Here is a 26,992-nt window from a genome sequence, read left to right as displayed (position 1 = left end):
AAAGAAATAAAAAGTTTGTATTCAGGTTCAAAGACATGTAGTTGTGCAATATAAAAATAATTTTGCAAGTTAAACCTTAAATATTTAAGATGAGACATTGCATCTTAAATTCCACAAACTTTAAGAGAAATTTAGTTTGAAATTTTAGTTATTGAATCACTTAAAGTTTAAATTCAAAGATCGTGACAAATGATTGCGCTCTTATTTGTACTAACTAAAATTGATTTCATATTCGCGAAACAACTTATAGACGGAAGCAAGTCACGTATCTTACCTGGAATGCAATGTGTACGATTGTAATTTAAGTCAACATTGAATATACGAAAGAAAAACGTGCACTAAAAATTTGCCAACAAGTGCAGTTTGCAGAAGATCCTTCTCATTCTACTTCGAGAAGTTCATGTAGCTAAATAAGACCACATAGCAAGAAATCTTGCTGCTGTATTATTTCACTTAATTAACTGCGAACTAAGATTCATTCACAGTTTCATTAGAAATTAGATTAAATATTTTTGGCATTAATTATTTTTGTATTCATCTTTAGACATATCTATAATACAATTAAGACGCAACAATTTTTTTGCCAAAGAATGCTTCAGTGTAATATGTTTCCCGTTATTAAAATCATGGTGTAACAAGGAAAAATTTACTTATGGGTACGTAAGAAGAAAAAAGAGATTAAACGGAAGAAGAATATAAAATTTCTTGAGTACTTATATATTATTAGACGTACACGAAAAGAACAGGTTTATTAAAGTAAAAATTTAGCTAGATACACATCTGAAAATAATTTTTGGACCATTAAAATAATTTAACTATTAAAATAAAGTAGCATGCTCAAATATGATGAGCAATGTTGCAAAAACTTTTGATAATCTAGTAATCGTCTTGAGCGTTCTACATAATTATTTTAAAGATCCAATGAATTTTTTTTAATTTATATCTAGCAATATTTTTAAATACTTCAACAAAATCACATTCTTCTTACGCATAAATTATTTTTTAGAAATGTATGATATATAAATTATATGTAAATAACAGTTTCTTAGAAATTTATGAAGTTACAAATCACATATAAATCTATAATAAATAAAATATTTAATCGAATCAGATCACATAATTGTAGATTATTAGGACGTATTCTATAAAATATATTTTTATAATATACTCTATTGTATTATAAAATAGGGCTTTCTTGTCATACATTTTCATGCATTAATGACGAATAAATGTCACGATAGAATACTAGTCGTCGTACTGAGAGAGTATATCGATCATCAATTATATTCACAAAATAATCCACCATGTATACGTACTGGTTCAAGTATGTTTGGTCGTGCGTTTGACAACATGACGGACAACGTTGCCGGATACGAATTAATAACCCGTAACCCAGCAATTTTCTTTTCTGCGGTTTGCAGTTTATGACCGAAAAATTAAAATATCGGTACCACACGATGCGTGTAGATGTATAGAATATGAGTCTTGTGAATATTCAAACTCATACCGAATATTTTTGCAAATTATTTACCCAACGTTAAAAAATTCTATCGCACTATTAAGCATCAACATTCTTTACAATGAACCGTGTTGACTTTTAAACTACCGAGAATATATGCAAAAAGATTTACATGCTTTTAGATTTTTTACAAACTAAAACATAATTTTTGTTAAAGTAGATTTTTGTTAAAAACACATGTATCGAATATCATTTTTCTTACAATCTGATACTTTTCATTAGAGCCATTATGCGTTATCAGTTATTGAAATGATCTTGGATAATAATTAATTATTTTTCCCCGTCTCTCTGTTTGTCGGAAGCATTTATTACGTCACGAAGTGCAACGTTACTAATTGATATTTAATTAAAATATCAATAATTGAATACTATTTGCTGAGACATATCACTATAAAAATATTCACGATAATGCGATACTACTTTAAGCCGACACATGATATTACATAAATCTTCTGGCATTAAAGAGGAGACGTGTAGACGCCGAAATAAAATTCATAAATCTATAGATCCTATTTGAATACCTACGCGCGTCTATAGTGGTACGCACGCGCGAGTCGCGCGATATTAATCAATTAACTGCGCGTCAAGTGCCGGTATTGCGTATTGAACGAAACGTGGCGCCTATTTAAGGTTCAATTAGCCATTTGCTTAGCGGAGGGAGCGGGGAGGCACGTGCCTGAAATACGTCAGCCAAGAAACAATAATTGCTATAATCGAGCAAACGGTCGCGTCATCGCTAAATCGACATCCGGGTAATTATAACGTCGTTTATCAGTTATGACAGCAGTGAATGTGCGAAAATTGACATCTGCCTGCGGCAGCGATGTTTTTCTAACGTAAAAAGGAGAAGGGAAGAAACAAAAGAAAAACCCCTTTGAATAATAACGTCAGGGAAACTGGACAAAGAGACAGGAAAAGAGGAAAGAATTAATCTCACCACAATTTTCGAAAGCGAGGTGAACGTCACGGGGGAGGGCAATGAGAAGCCGAATAAAGAGAGTTGAGGAGGATAGCTCGACGTCGTTTATGAAGGTCGATGTCAGAGGCGAGCCGCATTGTAGGACCAAGCGTTTCCATAGAACAGCTCGACGAGTGAGCGAGTGAGCGAGCGAGCTGTTGACATGTCAGCGTATTATGGGCAGGCAGCTTTTATCCGACAAAAGAGGACATTTAAAGGAGGGGGCGAAATTGTAAATTCAATTTCCTGAAAGAAGCTACAGCTCCGCCATCCCTTCAACATTTTCCAACATTTTTTTACCAGCAACTACGAGGGTTTCGCAAGCCGACATTGTATTTTCACATGAGAATCGCTACCCTAGTTGTCATGCACCTGCTGCCTGTAACGATAAACCTGCGTAGAAAGCCGCGTAAATCGGCATATGAATCGTCCTTGTTACAAAACGGCTTTCCCAATATAAGCAATGTAATCGTCGTTACATTTATTAGTATATGCAAAAATAATAAAACAAAAATGACAGATTAATTTAACTTGTGTTTTATTGTTATAATAAATTTCAAATTCAGAAAGGAGTAAAAATCAAAAGAATTATTCGACGGTTAAATATCTTTGAAACTACAAAGATATTTAAATAAAGAGCGACACTGGATTTGTAACATAAATTGATTAATTAAAAAATGGTAAAGTGAATACAAAATATCAACTTACATATTAATTATTAAATTAATGTTTAGAGAGAGAGAGAGAGAGAGAGAGAGATTTTTAGAATTATGAATAAAAAATACAATAAAAAATCTTCATTTAAGAAAAGTTACTTCTAAAATTTATAAAAAAAGGTTTGATATAAACAGCAAACACTTCTTGTAAAATTCTAATATTTCTCTAATTTTCTCTCCTCTTTAAAAACTTTTCTAATTATATTTATGTTGTATAAATGTTAAAGTTTTGTTAGTAAGAGATCAAAACGTTGATCAGCATAAATGCAAGTAAAAAAAAATTGGGAAAATACATTTAAAATTATAACATTTATAAACGATTTTATTTTGCAAGAAGATGATTATTATAAGATTTTACGGCCATGCATCTTTCGTAATGGCCAACGTAAATTATTTACTGTAGGAAGGAAATCAAACTTTTCTAAAAAGTCCTACCTTCCGCGTTCGGCCGATCGGCTTTCACAACAATCATGGCGGCAAACGAACGACCCTCTAGAATTTCGTGCCTCTTGAATATATTCATGATTTTCCACAGGAATCATACTAGTCTATCGCTATATCGCACAATCTGACGCAGACCGGCCAACTGGCAGTAGCGCTTTAAAATCGCGTCGTGGCGACGAAGTGACGAGGGGGAGAAACGCGCCTGCAGAAATGGCTGCTTTCGAATTTATATAGTCGACTGGCTCTGTCGTTGATGGTAAACCGCAATGACTCTCACAGAGGCTCGTTTCTTCGTCACCCGAAAATTCATTCACACGCAGATTTTTTGAGCAATTTAAAGTCGATTTTTTTTCGATGTAAATTCGACGAGAGACCATCGTTTCCCGCAATTCTTTCAGCTTTAACATTAAATATACGAATGTTTGTCTACGAAAATTAAATTTAAATATAATTTTGATTGAAATAAGATTTTATATTAACGTATTAAAGAGAAAATTTTTTTATTTAATATATTTATATAAACATCCATGCATAAATCATTAAATTGATTCTTGATACATGTCCGACAGCACATAGACTTTTCTACTGAAATGTTAAAAAAATTTTTTTAAATTTTTTTAAATTGATATATTCCTTCACAGACACTAATCTACACGTGATATAATGTAGTTTATAAATATACAATATAAAATTGCAATGAAACATTAAGAATGTAGGTTTTTTTCTATTTTGTTTTAAGATGTCAAGGGTAACTGCGCGTACGCGCGCGCGAGAAAATTGACTCGCAATGCGTGTCTTAAGAAAGTTGTAATTCTCTTTCTCTCCTCTCTCTTCTATTTTGCAAGAACATAAGGTCAGATTTTAACAAAGTTTATGCAGCAGCAGCGGGACCTGCTTCGTAACTTATGTCAATGCACCGTAAAGTTATTGCTGCCATTTATATAACTAATATAGAAACAGGGCGGAGTAGCTAGGGCTCGCTTCCTGGCCTATTTCGATAGTAAGCAATGTTACTCCGCTGCCGATTCTCCGCAACCGATAACCGAGTCTGCAACCCATAACCGTGCAAGAATATAAATTAAGCAGTCAGACTAACTTGGAACCTCGCCCGATGTCGCAATGTGACTACATTGAGTTTGTTGTTCAAGCTGAACATTGCGAAAAATCGATGCATCACTGAATACGAACATAAATGAAACGAGTATAGTAAACTTTAAGTATAGTAAACTGTAAGTACGGACAAGTTATCAAATTTTGTCGATCTAAAATGTTATCCACATTCGAAGGAATTCGAACATTCGCTGTCTCGATTCACACGAATAGAATTGAAGATGTCACTTAAATAACATTCTAACAATTTATAAAATATCTAGATAAAGGTAGAATAAGATTCCACGTTTTATCAAGACAATTACAATGTTATAACGTTATTCTCCTGGAATTAATATTCTGTAGAAATCATTACTGACCAGCGATATGCTTTAATCGCAACATTACGGAAACCATCCACGACGGTGAAAAGACTTTTGACGTTGTCAACACTTTCTCCCCTCTTCCCAGTTCCATTTTGGTACATAACGGAACCACGAGACGTTCTCTTAATGGTATAAAAACGGGCGTTTCTCGCTTGAACGGAGGCAAACATCAATTCGCGCTGACGCTGGCGAGGCGAGTCGTAGTCGAAATCGGGAATAGAATTGTCCGCCTGGTTAGAAACTTACATCATCCTTTGCGCGCTACCAAAGCCCTTCCTTCCTTTTCTTTATTTCTTCTATAGGGCGTTTCATCTCTATCACATTATTTTTAAAGACAAATGACTTTGACGTCAATTTAAAATTGAAAATGTCCCTTAACGAAAATATTCAAGCAAAAAAATTTTGTATTATAAATAATGAAATAAAGGGGAAAAACTTACAGAGTGGATAAAAATAGCATTCTTGAATTTTTAAAATGAAATTTACTTGAATAGAATTTTAATACGTGATGCTATGAATCGAAAAGTTATAACAAATGACTTATTTCCCACGATTTTTTCAATAAGAAAAAAAATTGATTTTTCAAATTGAAAAAAAGGATTTGTCATCAAAAGAGATAATATAGTAAGAAAGGATCTTAAATACCCTATATTTCTCTTCTTTCCACTCTTCACTACAATTCGCTAACCCTCTTCTTTTTCTTTAGCTCAGCCCCAACCTTTCGACCGCCTTTCGCGTCAATTTCGTTCTTGCTTCCTTTGCTACAAAGTAATGAAACCAATGTATTATCTCAATTAAAAATTTATTGGGAAATGTAGCGTAATATTTTGTGATGGAGCTTCGAGATTCTTGTCTGTTTGAACAGTGCAAAACGTAGAAAACATGAAAGCTTGTGATTGAGAAAAGAAAAAATTTGAGATATATAATTGTTAGTTACATATTTGAAGAAAATAAGTAATTTCTTGTCTATTATAATATTAATTGAATTTTGAATGGAGTTCAAAGTTCGTTAAAATAATAATGTAATATACTCTGTTTAATTTTCATTTATTACGTTAAAAAACGCTAAATTAGATAGTTCTTCAGGTATTATTAAAAACTAATTAAAACTAATAACTGTTTCTATAAAAATCGTATGGGACTGTTGTTCCAACATACCACAATATATCCTAAACATCAGTGTTAATTAGTAACTTTATCTTCGAATTGGATGTCTCATTTGCTATCTCAATTTGCAGATGCGTTACATTATGTGAAACTCATTAGGCTAAAGGCATTCAGAATTGCGAACGTTTGCCAAAGAGTTATGCTCTCTCTACTCAACCAATCAATCTCTAGAATCAAGTCATGTATTTCGCATATCTCGGTACATCAGCCCTGTCGCGATGGTTAATTCCACAATTTCATGATCCCCCTCTGCTTTTCTTATCGGATCATAAATGCCCTACTTGAGAGAGAAACGCGATAGCGCTAGGCTAATTGTCTCTATTTAAGTGATGCTCCAAATGGGTCTCTAGCTGCTAAAAACAGTCATTTTTCACTCTAAAATATAATATATTGTTTTGCGTACAATATTTTCCTTTTAATTTTCTTTTTATATAATATATACAAACAGACAGTAAATATATATAGACAAACAGCAAGAAGGCCTTAAAAAAAATTAAGCAATAAAATTATATATCCGCAAATTTCCATTTCAAGCAATACTTTCCGAGATACAAAAGTTTAAATATGGCCAATTACAGACTACGATTAGACGGCCTGTAATGATAGCACTGAAGTATGCGACACTAGCGTTTATTAATACTACTGTATGCGACTTGGATAAGTGGCCATCTATACGTAATCCGTAACTGGCAATATTAAAAAATCCTTATTATAATATCTCAAAAGCCATTACTTAAAATAAAAATTTACATAACCTTTTTTACTTAATTTTTCGAGAACTTTCTTGCTATAATATTTTGAGTCGCGAATTTTAGAGCATCCTGCATATACAGGGTGTCCCAAAAGATCAAGACACGTGAATATCTCGAAAAATATAAGTTCTACAGGAAAGTGTTTCAGATAAAAGTTATAAGGTTCAAAAGGATCTATTTACTGATTTTATCAGTTTGACTTTAGATGGCGTCGCCAAGACGAGAAAACCTTTTGAATGTTCAGGATCATGTCCTGGATAATATTTGTCAAAATCAGGGCCAATTGGAGATTATTTCTTTTATTTTCATTTTTGCATTAAAAATTTATTTTTACGTAAAAATGAAATTAAGAGGTACAACCTCCAATGACTTTGATCTTGACAAATGCTATCCAGGACATGATCCTGAACAACATTCAAAAGGTTTTAGCCGTTAGTCGAACACCTTGCTAATGCTAATGTCGGCGGTACTGTAACTTTCGAGCCTTATAACTCGAAAGGTACTCAATGAAAAATAACTTTATTATAGTGTTTTGGAAAGCTCTCGACACCAGCTGTTAAACTGAGAAATCAAAAGTAGGGTATTTTATTTTAAAAAATTGATGACCTTGACCTGACCTTGGCGACGCCACCCAAAATCAAACTGAGATCAGTAAATAGATCTTTTTGAATCCTACAACTTTTGTCTGAAACACTTTTCTGTAAAACTTATATTTTTCGAGATATTCAGATATCCCAACCTTTTTGGGACACGCTGTATGTATGGGTGTGTATTTTTTTTTCATTTATATATATCTGACACTTTTGTAAATTAATGATTTAGTTCGAATAGCAAATCTGAATCAGCGTATTCAGAGTTTGCTCTTTCAAAGTTTCACGCTTGTTAAAGTGCAACCTCTCTCGTGGAATTATCGCCGCTTAACGGGTCACGATTGCTGATGCATTTATGTATGTGTACTCACGCGATTTCGTCCATTAGATCGACGAGGCAGCGCGAAGTTTACGAAAGAAATAAATAATTTAAACGCGATTAAAACGAATACGATCAGTATTGACCTAACGTACGGTTTTGTGTCACGCGTAAAAGATCTGAGAAGCAAACGCAATTTATCTCATACGTTTATCGATTTGCTTGGAGCTTTCAAATTCACGTCCATAGTAGTTTTACCCTCTCCCTTTCCCCCGCTCTCTTTCTATTCTATCCATATAGTACACAGAGGTCGATACTCCGTTTTCCCCGTCTTCCGTCCATCCCTAGCTTTTTGTTTATGTAGAAGTAAGTCCACTAGAGAATTCGCAATGAGGCTCACGAATCCGGTTTAGCATTTAGTTACGCGACTAAATACTTACTTAAGAAAACACTTTCGACTGTTCGATGGAATCCTTAGAATCCAACGGACTGCGATGGCGCGAACTGTATGGCTGGATTAAATTGTGCCAAACGCTTGAAATCGATAAATCGCAACCGGAAAAACTTTGCGCTCCGTTCCGGATTTGCACACGTAAACGTAACTCTTACATATTAAATATTAATCTGAAATTACATTCCTATAGCAAATAGCTTGAATTACTGCAAGCAATTAACTCAGACGCAGCAAAATTTGCCAGGATCCATTATTACACAACGCCAAGCGCGAGATTACGTAATCTAATGATATACGATATGGCGCGCTAAACTGCTAGCGGAATTTTGCGCAGCCACAATTGTTGTTTTATAATGTGATTGTACTGCGTGTTTTTGTACTTTCCACTACAAACGCTTTCTAATTTTAAAGAAATTAATTGCAAAATTGCTACTTTCACATTACTAAAAGTAAACATGTTAAAGAAAAACAGAAAGGGAATAGAAAATTTTATGAGGAAAACCCTAAGAATTTATTATCTTTGCAGAAGTACTTTCTGCAATTATCTTGTTCATTAAATTCTACAATATTTTCCAAAAATCTAAATGAAATTAAGGCAATTGTGTTATGTTATATTATTTAATATACAGAAGCTAAATAGTCATTTTACACAATGTGTATTTATCATTATACGCAATGTGTATTCTTAACATCATAGATCTATATTCGTTATAGTAAGAAAGAAAAATAATGTTCGATACGTTGAAAGAACCCAGAAGCTTTATCAGTGTATTCAACATACCAACACGCGCGTATTCGCGTGTGTACTTCAAGAAATCTACGCGTTCAATTTCGCAGAGTGGTTTCGTCGGCAATCGTAAATTATGAAGAACGAAAAACAAATGCTGGTCGATGACGATCTTCGAGATATCCAAGAAATTGATAACCGATCCAACTGAGCCATGAGAAAAAAGTCTGGCACTTGAGAGAAATTAAAAATGCAAATGCAGCGCCAGCCCATTGTCCGCTGGATATGAAATCACAATTTGCATCTCTTTGTCCGGCCACGAGGCGCAACTTCGTCCGGTATTATTCGCATGCACTTGATAACTGGGTTTTACGTTCGTGCACTAAAAACGAAGAAATAAAGTAGAAACGCTGGGAACGTTGAAAAATATTAATAACTGTTCTGTATTTGGTACATAAATTAAATTAATTTTTAACGCACTTGAGTTGATACAAATCGAGAGCCGACTGTAGGAAATTAGACGGCTTTAAAATTAAGAGAAACTATATATTGGGTCGTTCGGAAAGTAATTTCGTTTTTTTCCCAACAGAGGACTTAATTGTATTTTTCACAGCCAACTTCACACTTAAGCCGCATAATCATTATATATTTTGACAGCTGATATAGCAAGGCTTGCTTGTGAAAAAAGTTCGATTGATTCTACGCAGTAGTTTTTGGTTGGTGCCCTATTAAATATGAAAGTGAAAAGCAGCATTTTCGGCATATTTTACTTTTTTACTATCGAAAAGATAAAAATGCTGTTCAAGCAAGAAAAAAATTATCCGATGTGTATGGAGAAGATGTATTGACAGAACGCCAGTGCCAAAACTGGTTTGCAAAATTTCGATCCGGCAATTTTGATGTTGAAGATGCACCACGTTCTGGAAGGCCAGTTGAAGCTGATGAAGACACAATAAAGGCATTAATTGATGCAAACTGGCGAATAACAACTCGTGAGATCGCTGAGAGATTAAATTTATCGAATTCGACCGTTCATGATCATTTGAAACGCGTCTGATTGAAAATCGTCTTTCATTTTCATAAGAAAAAACGAAATTACTTTACTACGAACAACCTAATATTTAATGCTTAAGTAAATCTCTAAATCTAAATCAGTGGATAATCATTGATATCAATCTTAAATATGCCACTGGTAATCAATGAATGAAATGTGAAATTCCTGACTTAACTAGCTAACCTCTATTATGTAATCTAACTTGTTTTAGTACGTAAATTCAATAAATAAATTACTTGAATTTTACTGATTATCTAGTGCTAAGTACACCACTGGGTAATCAGTCATTATCTACTAATTCATATTTAGAGAATTCATATTTAGAGAGTAGTTTACGAACAATTTAGTAAGCATTATTTATATTACCTACTTTATATTAATGTAAATAACGTAAATGAAGACGTAATGAGTATGAAAGTTGCTCCAAAGGAATTAAATTCAATAACTCAAATCATTTATTTAAAAGAGAGCAAAGGAGAGGTTATGGAAATTTTGTCTCATTAAAAAAAAGTCAGTAGCTGTTCATATGATATAACTACTTTTGACACAAGTTTGTTAACCATGAAGTAATATCAATTATGCTATAGGTGGAATACTTTCGTTATACAGAACGAACGTAATTTACAAAAACCTGAAGAGTAAAAAAGTTGCAGTTATAAAATATGAGGGGATATGGAATATTAACTAGTATAACTTTACACATAGTATAACTTTACACATAGTATAACTTTACGTTGAACACGCATACATTTCATCAAATTTAGTTCAATTATATTATTTAAAAGCTACATTCAATGCCTTCCAGCTAGACTAAAATTAGAAAGTTAAATATCAACGTACTTCTTAAGAATCTTAAAATTATGTAAACAGTACACACTTATAAAATTATCTGTTATTTGCAAAAATATATCGGATGGCGTTTGCAAACTTATTAATTACATCAATGTTATAATTTTTTATTTAATTTAACAATATAACTATTATAATATGTATGTACATGTGTGTGTTAATTGTATTACATTTCTATTATTGAGTGGGAAATTATAATGCGATGTAACGTTACTGTTAATTTGATGTTCTGCAAAATGCAAGTCGCAAAATCAGCTGAAATGCAGCTTTTATGATAATATAGTAAATATTAGTGACCATAATAATATCAGTGACTATGTTATTTAAGTAAACTGTAAAGAAGTAAATTCAACAGCAGTCTTTATAATAGAATACATCGCAAACTACACCAAATATCGTGATATTTCACAACCCTCGCCTATTCCATAACCGCCTTCTTTCCTTTACTTCTATAATACTTGAACGACAATCAAGGTAAAATTAACGTTAACAAAAAGAAATCGCTGTAATATTATATCAACTTATGTATATATGTATGAAAATATATGTGTTATTTTAGTTAGACGATAGGGACATACTATTTTTTCATTTAATTTATTTAATGATAAAAATATAAAAGCGATCTTTATAACTCACATTAAAGTTACAAAGAGAGATAAAGCAAAACTGCAACTATTCTTTACGATGCCATAAAGCGGGTGACATGCGTCGTACAAACGGCATGTTTCTAAACTATGCCTCAGAATATCAAGTATTTTTCGCAGTTAAGTGACGCGTTTTCTCATGAAAACATAAAAGAACTAATGTCGTACTTAAATAAGTTATCCCGCCATGGCGGCAGTAAATTAATCGTGATTTGATTCCAAAAATTTTCAAATTCAGCTCCCCGTATTCCAAATGTAGGAGTTTAATATTTAGACATGGCGTGTGTGTATAATTCAGTCCACTCTTCCAGCATCAAATCCAATGTGTCGCGTACTGCCGATTTGAGTGGAGTGACGGACACGCTGATTTTCCTGATGAGTTCAGACGCCGTCGAGGAAATTAATTAATTTCGCTTCATTTCGTCCGGGTTTCATTTCAGTCCAGCTTGGAAATTTATTGGAAAAACAAACGTTATGATAAACGAGAAAGAAAAAAGAAAGCGTAAAGAGTGGAGAAAGAGACAGGAAGTGATAGAACTGATAGTGATGACAGGACAAATCACGCACAGTGTCAATTACAAATCAATCAACAATCTCTTTTTCACTCATATCACATTTCACAGATATTTATGTATGTATTTTGTTTGCATTAATAGATATGCATGCAGTGCAAAAATTAATGAATTGGCGGAATTTCATCGGCTCCATTTAATCGGTGGAATCTGATATTCTTTGTATACAAGTATATCTTTTTAAACATTAAGGCTTATACTTTGCTAGTCTTCTTTAGAGAAATTATTTGAGGAAATTTTCTACTTTATCGCACTTTTTAAGAGGTTTTTAGGGAATCTTTTGGAGTAAATATTTTTCAATATTAACTACCTTATCTATTATTTGAAAATAGATTTGCTATTACTTTCTATAAAAAAATATGAATAGTTAACAGATCTATATTTAATTTCTATGCATCATGTGCGCAATTCATCTGCGTCTATGATTCCGAATCTGGTTAGTCATTCACATTTTTTATAGAAAAAAATAACAGATCTATCTTCAAACAATAATAAATAAAGGATAAAAATTACTTTTTATTCTTTATTTATTATTGTTTGAAGATAGATTTGTTATTTTTTTCTATAAAAAATTTGAATGACTAACCAGATTCGGAATCATGGTCGCAGATAAATTGTGCACATGATACATAGAAATCAAATAGATACATAGAAATTAAATAAAAAAAGTAAAAAATATTTATTTGTTTAAAAAAATGTTTAAAAACTTTCTTGAAAATAACGCGACAAAGTAGAAATCTTTCTTAATTGAATCAATATAAGATTTAGATAACTTGAATACTTTATTTATTCTTAATAAACAGATAAAAATTGTACATTCCTCGTGCGATTGTCAATTTTTTTTGTGACGAAGAATGTATTATAAAAGTACAATGTGCAAATTTTTATATTATATGAATATTATATATGTATATACACATATGCAACTAACTAATGAACTTTATTACGTTGTTCTCACAATTTTTCGCCGGCTCTCTAGACTAATTAATACGTCGCGAAGTACGTAATTCTCGCGCCTTTTTAATAGACGACCCACATTCAATAGCCGTACACTCGAACCGCCGGCAGAACAATGTCATAAAACCACACGAGCAGAGTTTCACATTCCTCAGTTAAATGTCTATGCGCACTAGTCACGATTTACGTACTCCACGCAAACGACGAAATATTTTTTTACGAATTAACGTAATTAAATCGAAAATTTTTTATGAATAAATGTGAGACTTTTTTTCCATAAAAAAGGATGCTTAGGATATTTTGAGTATATTATTTGCGAAGCAAAAAAAAAAAAAAAATATATACGTTTCAGTATGAATAAGAGAGGTCGTTTTTTCAAACGTTTATACCATAAACGAAGTATTCGCGGTTGCACCGTGTTACCAGTTAGAAATTTATTATTCGAACAAGATAGCGACATACGCGTGTCAAACCTGTTTGCGGGAGCTCCGCGAGTTGTCGAGAGATAAAAAAAAAAGCAGCACTTTGTATGGGCAATTTGAAAAATATAAGTGTCCTGTCATCCGCAGCATACGTCACGAAATTGAAACGCTTCTCGAGCGTTACGTTATACGGTTACATAGAATTCTAAAAAATTCAGTTAATGAAAATATTTCTCGTCAACCCGCACGCTCGACGCGTCACGCCGTGTTTTAAGCATTTCATCAGTTCACGGTGACAGACCGGAACAATAAATTCGTATATTTTCGCGCCGCTTTGAAAGTCGCACCGTTCGCGCGTTTCGGCGCAATTTCTTCTTTTTTTTTTTCCTTTTTACTCCATGATCAAATTACTTGCGATATCTGGTATCGTCAGATATAAAAGGAAGAAATACATGTTGCACGCGATACGGGCGTAACGCGCAGCGTTACTTTGTGCTCGGACATCCGGTCCGTCGTCAAGCGGCGAGAAAAGGAAAGAAAGGCGTTACATGTTCCGTCGAGTGTTCCGTATACAAACGGATCAATAATGTAGGTTACAGGGGCGGCGTTTCAGGCTGAAAGTTACGAGCAGGTCGCGCACCTGGTGTGTTATGAATGGTCTCAAGTCTCGCCACCGCGCTTTCGTAAATCCGATCGATGAGGACTCGATGCGAAACGAAAAGAATTCAGCACCCCCTCGTTATATCCTGGAATGCCGAGTGTTCGCCGTGGCAAGGCGCCCCCGAGATCGTCGGCGCAGCTAATTCGAACGTAAAATTAGACTTTCGAGTCGACTTCTCGGGTACTCACCGTAAAGCGTTACAAGCCTCGCCGCGGCTGCAGTCGGGCCGAGATTAAAACTTTCTCGAGTTTCCACGCCGACCACCCTCACTCCGTTGCGCTCGCGCGCGCGCGGCCGCGCGCAAAACCCGTGCTGTCCGCGCTCGTTAAAAGTTTTCCGGGAAAAGCTACAGTATATCTTAACGCATATAAATGGATCCGCGTCTCTCACGAATGAGGCATCTTAATAAGGAGCCGGTCATTTGTATCAGTCAGACCTTTTTTCTTCGCCTTCCAAGTTGTTTAGAACGACATCGCCGCCCGTCGCGCCGGTTCTTAGTATTCTCGTCGTGAAATCCCTTGTCGATATACGTCTTGAGATTAAAGCTCAGAAAATGCTTCGACAATGCGCCCCTGCTGTTCGGAATAGACGAGCCTTAAACGTCGGAGATTTCTCGTACAAACTTGAACTAAATAATTGTAATAAACTTATTAATTATAACTTAATATATATATATAGGAGAGAGCATCCACGATGAGTGCTCATGAGCAGTGGACTATGGAATTTCCATTGATAAGTCGAAAATTACTCAACGCGCGCTGCACATCGGAGCAACTCACATGAAGCTCATATTGCAGGCTTGTTCTGCGCGATTACAAAGTTTATTTATGTTCTCGTGCGAAGTGAACTGAATAGGTAGCATGCTCATGATAAAGCAGTCGGAGCGCATTTAATCAACGCTTTCCTCTGGTATCACGGATTCAGCTTCAACAGTGTGAGCTGTTCGAGATATAGATAATCGGCGCAGTCACAAATTAATGTTTGATCAAAATTTGTGCTACGAAAGAAAAATGCAAAAATCAAAAAACTTTAAATGAGCTTCTACGCTTTGTCGCAAGAGAACAATTATCGATTTCCAATTTCGGTGAATACGAGTTATTGCAGAAATAATCTCTCTAATAATAAGTAATTTTCGTTCCAACACTTTTTATGCTTTTTAAACTGTTAATCCTTTTAGCAAGAAGAGAAATGAAATTTATCTGGAGCAGTTCTTCCACTATATTTTAATGTTTGAGAAAATTACTTGCCTAATATTAAAACTTATAAAGTAAGTAAAGTAGTACAAAGAATTGAATTGTTAAAATGAAGCTAATATCTACATGTTTTTGTATCAGAAATTCTGCACGAAAAGCATAAAAAAATTAAGACACAAAGAATGTACGAGTACCATTAGTGTAATGTATGTAGAAAAATACAATCTCACATTGTTGAAAAAAAAAATCAGATCGTTAGAAGCGAATTTAGATCGAATAAATGAACATCAGTTTCGTAAGAAGCATATATGTGCTCGGGTGTACAAGTGTGCATGTGTTTGCGGTGTACGATATACCAGGTAATTACTTAAAGTATTACGCTTTGCCAACAATGCGACAGCGCCGACGAAATCTTGGAAAGAGAAATGGTTATTGGGGAAACGTTAGCTCTGGGGTTGTGTAATACACTCGGTGCTCTGCGAGAAGAGATGTTTACCAAACGGTAGTGAAATATTGCAAACCTTGCGGGGAAAGGTGCCCGAAGCCGATCCCAATGGGCTGGTGGACCTAAGCCACCGCTTCCTTGGTTTCGACAATATTGGTTTTCGGACTTTCTCGAATCCGGACTTTCCCGAGCAAACAAATCTCTACCGACTGCGACCGCGCGCTATTTTTTTAACCGAAGTGTCGATGCTTACTAACGACCACAAAATATTTCAGACTTCCGGATGATTTTCGGAACATATACAAGAATAAAAATACAAGAATAAAAATATTTATAATACGCGTTATAAAATAAATTATAAAATACATATTGTTTTCTTACAAAAAATTTATAGGTGTAATATATAATGTAGCCATATTCGAATTATTAACGTAATCCGCTATGTTAATCATAGCGTATTGCATTAATAATTCAAAGATATAAACTTGAAATAAACACGGTGAAATACTGCGATTATCCTAGTAAACATTATAGTTATATTTTGCAACATTACTAAAGCAATTTAAAATATTTTTAATTTTTTAATTTAAAACATTTTTAATTCTGAAATATCTTATCTGAGAACTTTTGATAGAACGCTGACGAATCTTTTTCAAAATTGCTTCCTAGAGTATAATTCATTTCGATCGAAGAAGGAAACAGTTATATAACCGAAAAGAGATATTGCGCCATTCGACAGGATTTTAAGGTCCATGTAAGAACTCACTTCGAAATCTATGTCCAATCTTTATCCCGGCCGTTACCATCAAAATGTCGCGGTCAACAATGAAGAGGATGAGTCAATAAAGTGGGAGAACAAAGAAATGGTAACAAAGGACCTTTTTGAAAGACAAATAACTTTAGTAATAAAATAGCGGCTGGTAATGCGAAGGGTCATCTCTACAAAGAATTCGCGTGTACTTAAACAAAAGAAGAAAGAGAGCAAAAGTATCTCGAGATATCAAACACAGTTGAAAGTGGAAAAAACATAGAAGCAAACATCATCATTTTTATGATGTGCTTCATGTCGATAGCGACATTTTCTATTAATTGAATTTTACACATATACTCTATTATAGAAACAGTAAAGCGCAGCACCGCATACACAATATGTGATTGGCAAAATAATATTAATGTTTTATGATGGAATTTGTGTTTCGATTATTCACAGCTTTTTTTATAGAAATCCTATTTTTCTTATATCCGCTAACTATGTATATAAAATAAATAATATAGAATACCGCGCTATTGAAAATTTTAAACCTGCTTTCGCGCGAGATTGTCAAGAGTCTATACCTCGATTAAAATAAATTGAATCGATTGAATCAACGAGTGGGCGGACAATTTGCGTAGACAATGCAATTGGTAGGACAAAAGCGCGTTCAGAAAGAAACGAAATCGCAATGCAGGCATGTTATTAAAAGTGAAACGATATGGTATTCCTGAATTTCCATTGAATCAAACCCGTGTAATTTTTATACTTTTTACGCAATCCACCAGCCGAGTGTCCACATTGTCGTTCGTTGAAACAAAACGAGGACGGAAATTATTCTATCAATGTGCTCTTCTTTCACCTCCCTTCGAACTCTTCCTCTTTTACAATAGCTCGATTTCCATATTTCCCTCGTCAAGTTCTCGATCCACATTCGATTGTAACAATACGAATAATAAATTTTAAGCTCCTTGCCTAAACTTGATACCCATTAATCAACTAGATTATTAATCTCTCTTCTTCGATAAATCAGTGTTGTAAAAACAGACGCAAACTCATACAACAAGGATCGTTTACTTTTTAATAATAAAAACAATTATCATAAAAACTCGATATAAAAATCAAATACATCAAATTTGCGATATATTATGCTAGAAATAAGTTTGTCTTATATGAAACGCATCCTATATATCGAAAGAGAGTGATCGATACTTTAAATAGTTCATGTAATTTAGAATCAGTGGAAAAAAAAAATAAAATAGAAAATGTATCTAACATATAGTGACACGGAGATTGTGATGGCTCTACAATACTGGTGTGTGACACGTTTCCAGTCGCAACAATTACCACTGTTATCGCAACATAAACGCCGGGTTTATAGTCGAAGTGCGAGAACAATGCCATATTTGTGATTTAATAGAACGTATATCATCTATATGTTGAGGTCTATTAGAGCGATCGTGCGCTTCGGATCGATAACGGATTTTTAACAATTGTTCAAATTGTCTGGACGACGTTAACGCGATGCATCGTTACTTTCTGAAAAATTCCTCCCAGTGGAAAACGACTTGATAAGGAAAACATACGAGAGAGAAGAATCTTCCCAATGAAATGTAGTGGATGACCACTCTGTATTATTGCGCTTACATTCCGACGCGAGTAGCCTGAGTGCTACCGACGTCGAAAGCCTCTTAGGCCGCCTTATTCCAAAGTTAAACTCCTTCCGCCATTACGAGTCGAGTAAAGCTGTTTACAGCGTTTAGCAACAGATGCTGCACTAGTAACAGCTTGCAAATGAAAACGATTTTGTTCCGCCACGGCCTACTCACACCGTGAAAATGCACCTTTTAACAAATCGCGTATAATCGCTTTTATTTACCATAGACGCTCTTCTCACGATTATCTTGGTTCTCACAAGCTTTTTACCTCTCGCTCTCCTTTTCTACCCATATTCTCTCTATCTCACTAGCCTTTTCTGCTTTACCTCCTTCCTCCGCGTATACAAATTTAAACCTTCGCCGATTAACTTCGCGTGTAAGGCCGAGGTCATTATCGTGTCGTGCTCTCCACCGGGAAATTGTTTCACGATCGTCGCGCTAAAACGATATGGTGCTTCCGCACGACGGTCGATGAGATAAGAACTCAATTAAGTAAAATCACTCACAGGCGGGCGTTCATCAATTACGAGGACTTTGAAATATATAATTATTAAATATTTAGACTTTGTGACATAATCAGCAACTCTCCTGATATCATGACAAGCATTATTATTCTTAATTTAGACGCTATTCCAGAAGGAAATTTCTACGACAAATGTGCAATTAATGTCACCGAAAAATAAATCCTTTCTGCTGTAAATGTAATACTGCATTTTAGTACTGCATTTTATGTGTAAACATCGCATATATTTCATTTTGTTAATTTTCTAATGATGAGATAATATTTTAACTCCTTTTATCTTTATTAATTTCTTAATATTATGCGTATGATATTTTTCTTTTAAGATTCGCAAATAATATAAATAATGTAATATACGTTAAAAGCATGATCTAATAAGCTGTAAAAATGATATTGCAACTAGCTTATCGATCGCAGACCAACGAAATTTATCGTAAGTTTATCCGCTAATTTATCGCGGCCCGATTTTATATCGCGCGCGCGCCATACTTAAAATTATTGGGGTACTATTTTAATAACAGGTAGAATATTTCATTGGAATATAATTAGATGCGTATCAGAGGTTGTACCATCCGTGTTTTATGCAAATGCGCAAATATATCGACTATTTATTTCCGTATTTTAATAAAAGCGCCCATGAAACACAATATAATTCGCATTGTAATTGCACGGCAAATGCATTTCGCGAACGGTCCGCTTGCTTTCTCGCAGACAACTAACGAAAAACCAATGTTTTTATGCACAATCACATTTTTATTTTATTCCGCTCGGAAACCGAGAGAATGAACCGCCGAGACTGCGAACTAAATAATGAAGAAGTGCAAAACACATTTAAATCTTCTTAAACCGAGTTTAACTAGTTAGACTAACTTCCTTGGAATAAACTCTTAACGGCGGCTCCTGTTTTTTTTTTCGCTTCGCCAAGTAAGTGTATATATCTCATGGAACGCAGCATATTTCCGACGATAATATTTTACGGGGAATTCCTAAAATACACCAAAGTGACTCGCAAAGCAATCGCAAAATGTCGACTGGTACTTCGTGGTGCGGAACAAAAAAGTAATAAAAACTTCGAGGAATGTTTAATGACGCCTAGTACAGTCCGGTATTCGTTTAATTTGTTCGAAACTTCCGTTAAGTGTTTAATTAGTTAACTTTACATACTGTGCAGGCAGGTACGCAAACACTTAGTAGGTAAATTACAGGTCAAGCCCATTCCATAACTTTCCAGCATCTCTGAGAGTAGGGTATATATTGTATCTTCATGTACGCGGTAGTTAATAATATGCCGAGGCCTTGAGACTAGATAAGTCTTCTTTAATTTTTCACTTTTTTCTTCTGGCTGACTTATCTTCAAAACTTTATCTTCCAGCGGATGGAAACAAGATTTTCTTAATAATTATTATTTTTTGAATATCGTTACAGAAAATAATTTGTATCATTAATAATCAAATTATGGCGGCATTTATAAATTTAATTTAGCACCAAAAAAGATAATCATAAATTTTGCAATTAATCACAACTCAATTAACATGATTCAATTCTTTTATGATGATATTTTGTGTGTGTTTAAAAAAAGTAATATAATAATTTATTTATTTATTTATTTATTAACTGCATATCTTTCTTTATAATCCAGTTATTTAACTTCATATTACGCTGTAGCATTTAGGTTAATACGTGAATCGCGTTGCTACCCTGAATAGTTATTATCCAGTTATATTATGATCGAATACTTCAGAAGACAATAAAATTAAAAAGTTAGAATGTATCACCGTTCTCACACAATTTACATTTTTAGTTTAACAAGTAAAATATCAATTAATACTCGATATAATATAATTACAAATATAAACATTACAAATATAAACATTAATTAAAATACTTAATAGATATACTTAATAGATTTTAGCCTTGGCTAAAAATATTAGGCATCTTTTTTATTTATTTGAAATTCTTTTATTGTATCTGCATTGTTATTGGTATTATACATAAATTACAGAATTTTTAAAAACAAAGAATAATTTACAGCAAATGTCCTAAATAAATTTTTAAGCTAATAACTAAATAATAATTAATTAGATGTCTAATATTTTTGGCTAAGATTGTAATTTAAAAATTCATTTTTGAAACTGAATTTCTTATCTATATCTTATGACATTAAATTGTATTGCTATATGTATTGCTAATTTTTCACAATCCCTAAACGCATTTTATCCAGTCATGTTCCACATTCGTATCGCCAAGTATTGTCAGTCCTAAATGTCAACCCTATTGTCTCAAAACTCATTTATCTTGAAAAGCCATCGCAGACGACAATACCTGCTCGAGAACGAGACGGGGAATAGAAAAATGAGTAGGAGGTCGCAGTATTATGGAGATCCGTTATCTGGCCTCAATAAAACAGATCCGAATGCATCCGTCAATACGGCATTCTCAACATTGGTTGTAAGCTACGTGCAGACCTCGTCTAAGTTTAACAATATAAGACAATATATCTGTTTTTTTCTAGATTCACAATTCTTTGCTTATACATATCAAAATATGTCTTAAATTCCTAAGGAAAATTATATTGGCGACTAAAAGAATAAAATTAATTTTAACTTACTTTCTGAGACAAACAAAAATGTTAAAATTAACATTTTTGCATGTCTCCATTATCCATTTTGTTTGAAATTAACATTTTATTTTTAATAGTTTATTTCAATTTATAACACTACAATATTTAATTAATTCCAAGATGTAGGTAATATATCTGCAGTAATTTATATTTGGGCGTTATGAGAGAAAAAAATTATTTTAAAGAAAATTCTATAAGAAAGAAAGCTGTTCTAAAGAAAATTTGTTTTGCTTTGTACTTGTTAGATGTGGGAAACTTCTTAACTTTATAATAATATTGACACACAACACATACTTCCACATATATCTTGACTTTATAAAAATATCTCTTAAATTTCTGTTTGTAAAATTACGTAACTAGAAGCTTTTATATTTTAATATTATATTCGCGCACGCAAATTTTAAAAAATTAATAAATAAAATTATATTAAAATATTTACTAGATACGTACATAATTGACATAACTGTTTAGATTAGAATATGCATGTGCCGATTAATCGCGTATGTGTATGTTTTCAAGATCGTTCTACGTGTGTATATTAGTGACAGTAGTAGATCTCAAGCACAAGCGCGTCTCGAGAGGAGTCGAGGAAGTCAAGAACATCACAAATTGCCAACGTGCAACTCTTGGAAACTGGATTCGCTCTCCCTCGAGGTGCAACGCATCCGCAGCTAAAATAACAAGCAGGGAGTTAATACGTTAAATAACTTCCGCGATTCCCTACTGTGACAGCGGCACGGTGTCGTCCAATTTTGTGATGGAATCGGGTGCTACGTTGCTACCCCGACTGGATTAGATCGTGTCACATCCGCTCTACGAACTTGCTATAACATCTGCCGTTATTCGTTTGATTCTTCGATCGAGCAATATTAGATGATGGAAATATCATTTTTATACGACGAAGCAGGTTTCCAATCTTTTCTTGACCTCAAAAATCTTACAATATACAAATTCATAAATGTTACAAATTTTTTGAAACTAGATATTTAACTCAATTTTTTAGCACAAATCTTTGATTCATTAATCAATTGTAATCACAAAATTTTTTATAGAAGTAATGTTATTAAGTAAATAATATATTTTTACTTATATCTTTATTTAATAAAAATTACTAATTTATCAGTTCTTTTTCATTAAAAGAAACATTATTTTAATCATATTAATCTGGCAAGATGTATTTACAGATTTAAATGTTTTAAAAAATTATATATCACAAATTTTTCATTTTTTTTTAAATAAATATATAGTTCTTATTAGTATTACTATATATATAAATCGTATAATTATTGTACTAGAACATTATTTCGATTACAAGATTAGATTGCATACTTGTAATTGCGCGCTGTGCTTATTTAGAACTTATAACCAAGTCTTAATTAAATTCGGATATTCTTACGTAAGGGAAAAAAGAAAAAGGGATCATGTTTTTTCTGATCAGTACGATATTATCCTGGAAACCCTTTGAAATAGAACTGCTACTTCTACTGGAACGGAAGATTCGATTATTTGAAGTTTGCGTAACTCGTTTTACCGCTCTTCTTACTTTAATTAAAATTGATAATCAAATTCTTTCTTCAGTTTCATTTCACGACGAAAAAAAAGACTATTTATCGGAGAGACAAGAATCGAGTCCACATTAAAGTGGGCATTAAAGTCAACAACAACCAATGTTAGAGTAAAACTTCACGGTTTAACTTCAACGAATCTACTTTGATCAAAATTCCTTGTAAAACGTGAGCCCGGACAACTGATGTAAAAGATTGCAATCGATTATCTCGGCCGTTTGTGTAAGGGCCGTAGAAGATTCTCGTCCGGTGAGGAAGCTCGCTACCAAATAGGATAGCATTAATCAAGCGGTACTTCCGCGAGGAAGTTACCGTCTCCACATACAATAAACACCTACACCAAATTTGCATATTGCATACCATCTCCTAATTGATAGTACTAACCGTATCGTTTGTAGGTCTATACAAATTCGTGAACATGATTTGGTTGAGAAATTATCTTGACATTCCAAATAATTTAATATAGATACATTAATAGATAACAAACAATGAAAATTATAATTTATTAAAATAATTAATTAAAACGATAAATAAAAATTTTTTTCTACATTTATAATATCTGATTGTCGCACGCGCATTATACAAATATTTTTAATTAGAATTTTTATCATACAAAACTATATTCTTTCCATTCAAGTTAAGTTGGGGGTATTAGGAGAAGATGAATTAAGAAGAATTGTATCAATTCATATAAATATGTATAAATAAACTTGTCATAATATATACTTCTTCCATTAAAAAGGAAGGAAATTTATTTTAGAATCTTATAGACCGGTTTAATTTATTTATACACTTTAAAACAAAGTTGGGAACGTCACTTTATAAGAGTAACGTATTACCGTTACTTAGAGAGTAACAATTCGTAACTTTTTTGTAAAGCTGAAATAATATATTAAATTTAAAAATTATATTATTGAACAATCAATATTAATTATGTAAAATCAATTATTATTAAAATTTAAAATTCTCTATATAACAAGATTTTTTTTATATTAAGCTTATATTTGATATTAAACAATTATTATTTTTATTTTTCAATACATGCTTATCTATAAGAAATTAGATTGAAATTTATAAACGTAGATTTTATTTAAAACTTTTATTAAACATTCTTCGTAACTAACGTCATTATTAAGAATTCCAATATTCACTGCCAATACTGAAAATTTATAGTTCACTTTACGTGTATATTATTGATTTCAATATTGGCAATGACTATCGGAATGAAGCTTAAAATATAAGGTACAAAATAGTTTTAGATATCTAAATTTCTATTATACAATACTTCTAACTAATTCAAAATAATACGATTTTGAATAAAGGTAATAAGAAATTAAAGTAACGATCGTTACGGAAAAAAGAAAAACAAAAACGACAATGATGTTACTTTTCAACCCTATTTTAAAGGTAGTATAAAGTTATTTTTCTCGCACATTTTTCGCCAATCAATGTAGTCAATAATATCGAACAATGACAAATCCAATGATTAATTACCTTAACCGATGTCGATGGCGTATAACCGATGCAAAGATCGGCTCCAGTATCATTTATATCATTAGATCGGAATATGCACAGCTACATTGCACCTAAGCCGCGCCATCTAAGCCGTTGACAGCGATTAATTACGCAAATGCAATGTTAATTAAAACGGAAATTAGTATCAACCGTGATACGCGTTCCGTTCGGCTTAGCTTCCGCGCGCAAGCGAGCATGCGTGCTACAGTCGCCCGATAATGATCTGTCCCCTATTTTTTGATACTCAAATGCAAAATGTTTGCTACTGATTCGCACGTGAGCGACAAATGCGATGAAATAAAGCAAAAAGAACTAAAAATGTGTAACTGTAAATACAAGAGGATGAAAGCTACAGTTGAAAATCGACACAACCCGGTTTTCAATTCAGAATTTTGTGGAAATGCTTTTCAGGTGTCTCTGAAAATTTACTGATACGTTATGCCAAGCGCAATGAGTAAATAAAATAAAATGCATGTGTATATAAATATCCTGCTTTCAATGATTTATCTAAAAATACGGATTAACAAAAAATTGAAAATTAATTTAATAAAAAAGTATCAAAAAATAGAAACAATAAATAAGTTATTATTATAAATGATATTAAGGCTGTTTGTTTCTTCCAATTAATCCCCAACAAAACACATATGTTTCGTGCTCTCCCTTAGGAAAAATATATTATCAATATTCATATGTATATGTATAATAATCACACGTATTAATTTGTTTTGAATATTCCATGAATTAGGATATTATCAAAGAATAATTAATTATGTACATATCATATATTTTAGAATTTACATGGCATTTACGCATATATGTTTCATAAGCCCCAATAGACACACTAAATTTGCATCATATGTACCAGTTATTTCCAAAACTGTAAGAGTTACTCTAATTAGTTTACAATTTCACGTGATCAATAATTGCGATTTATACTAATATTGACAATGAAAAAATTACGAAAAAAATAATTAGATAAGGGAAGCGCCAATTACAGTCAAAATTAAATGTTAAAATAATATTTCTATATGTATTTTTTTAATACATTTCTCAGATATATGACTGCGCGCCAATTACTTTCTGATTTGCAACATAATCAAATTGAAATTTCACGAATTGAATTTTTGATCGTTAATTTGATGTTACTAGCATCTTGTAAAAAAAAATTATTACAGGTTCTTTACAAGTTTAAGATGCTTACTTTATTTATTGCAAGTAATATCTAATTTTGACTGTGTCAATATATACATACTATGCATATATATATTATATTGTATATATGTACATATTGATTGGCTTCTCTTACTTAGTTGATGTACTCATACAAACAATCTTGTTGAAACCTAATATATTGAGAAAAATAATATTATTAAATGTAATTTTCGATAAAAGAAAAATACTAATTTGCTAAGAATTTTGTACGCGAAAGATGTGCACTTAAGTCACACGTAATTTCTTAGATGCGTTTGTTGTTCTGCATATATCTTATATTATCAAACTATCTTAAGACGCTAATGCCATTTGATATTGTGAAGAACGTTTAACGTACGACGACCCTAGGTATATGCGGTTACTATATCATCAAAAGATATTTCCTGACCCTCCGCATTCAAACTGGCTGTTAGAAACGAGTCACAGAATGCGACGTAGTATTAACCGACCGTTAAAAGTTAACGGCATCCTTCCTGCATGGGAATGAAATAAGGCTGAATACGGAAACGCGCGGGCGCTGTGATGCTCTCTGAACATCGCGCGAACCCGCACGATCGATCGTCATAAAATGTGGAAACGTCGCGTCGGTTCCAGACACGAAGCGTGATTCACAGTCCTACGAAAATCCATGGCTCTCACAGTCTGTTATTTTTTTAACCGGTAAAAATACCCTATGCGCGAGGATTAAATTGCGGAGAATTAAATCACGGGAATGCGGTTTATTTCCGCTTGATCTCATAATTGCGAATGCGCTTTGGATCAAGTTTCACATTGAAATAGAATTCAAAAATATCAGATATATATATAACTAAATATTATTACACAAATTTTACCACTCATTGATAGAAGAATCGAACTCAAACTAAAATGCAAGTTGCATTATTTCAATATTCGTTAATGTTTTCTCTATTTTGTCAAAATGTACATATGAAATAGAGATATAAAAAAAAAGAGAAATTCACGTATCTTTGCACACTTGCATTTAAAATCATTCTGGACTTGCGATATGACACAATCTGCCAGAAATACAATCCTTCACATTTCATCGAAATGGAAGTCATCCAGCAGACCAACCTTTCAAGCTATCACGTGACATTATTTGTGATTCGATGTTTTTTGTTTTCGATGTGATTTCAAAGGCAAAAAATGAATAAAAAGATGAAAACAAACAAATATAAAACTCGCTTTACAAAAAATTAATTAAGTCTAAATTGACTTTTATTGCATTAAAGA

This window comes from Trachymyrmex septentrionalis, unplaced genomic scaffold, assembly GCF_001594115.1.
Source record: "Trachymyrmex septentrionalis isolate Tsep2-gDNA-1 unplaced genomic scaffold, Tsep1.0 scaffold22, whole genome shotgun sequence".
NCBI classification, from domain to species: domain Eukaryota; kingdom Metazoa; phylum Arthropoda; class Insecta; order Hymenoptera; family Formicidae; genus Trachymyrmex; species Trachymyrmex septentrionalis.
The sequence above is the reverse complement of the archived record's forward strand: the minus strand, read 5'-3'. Positions refer to the sequence as shown.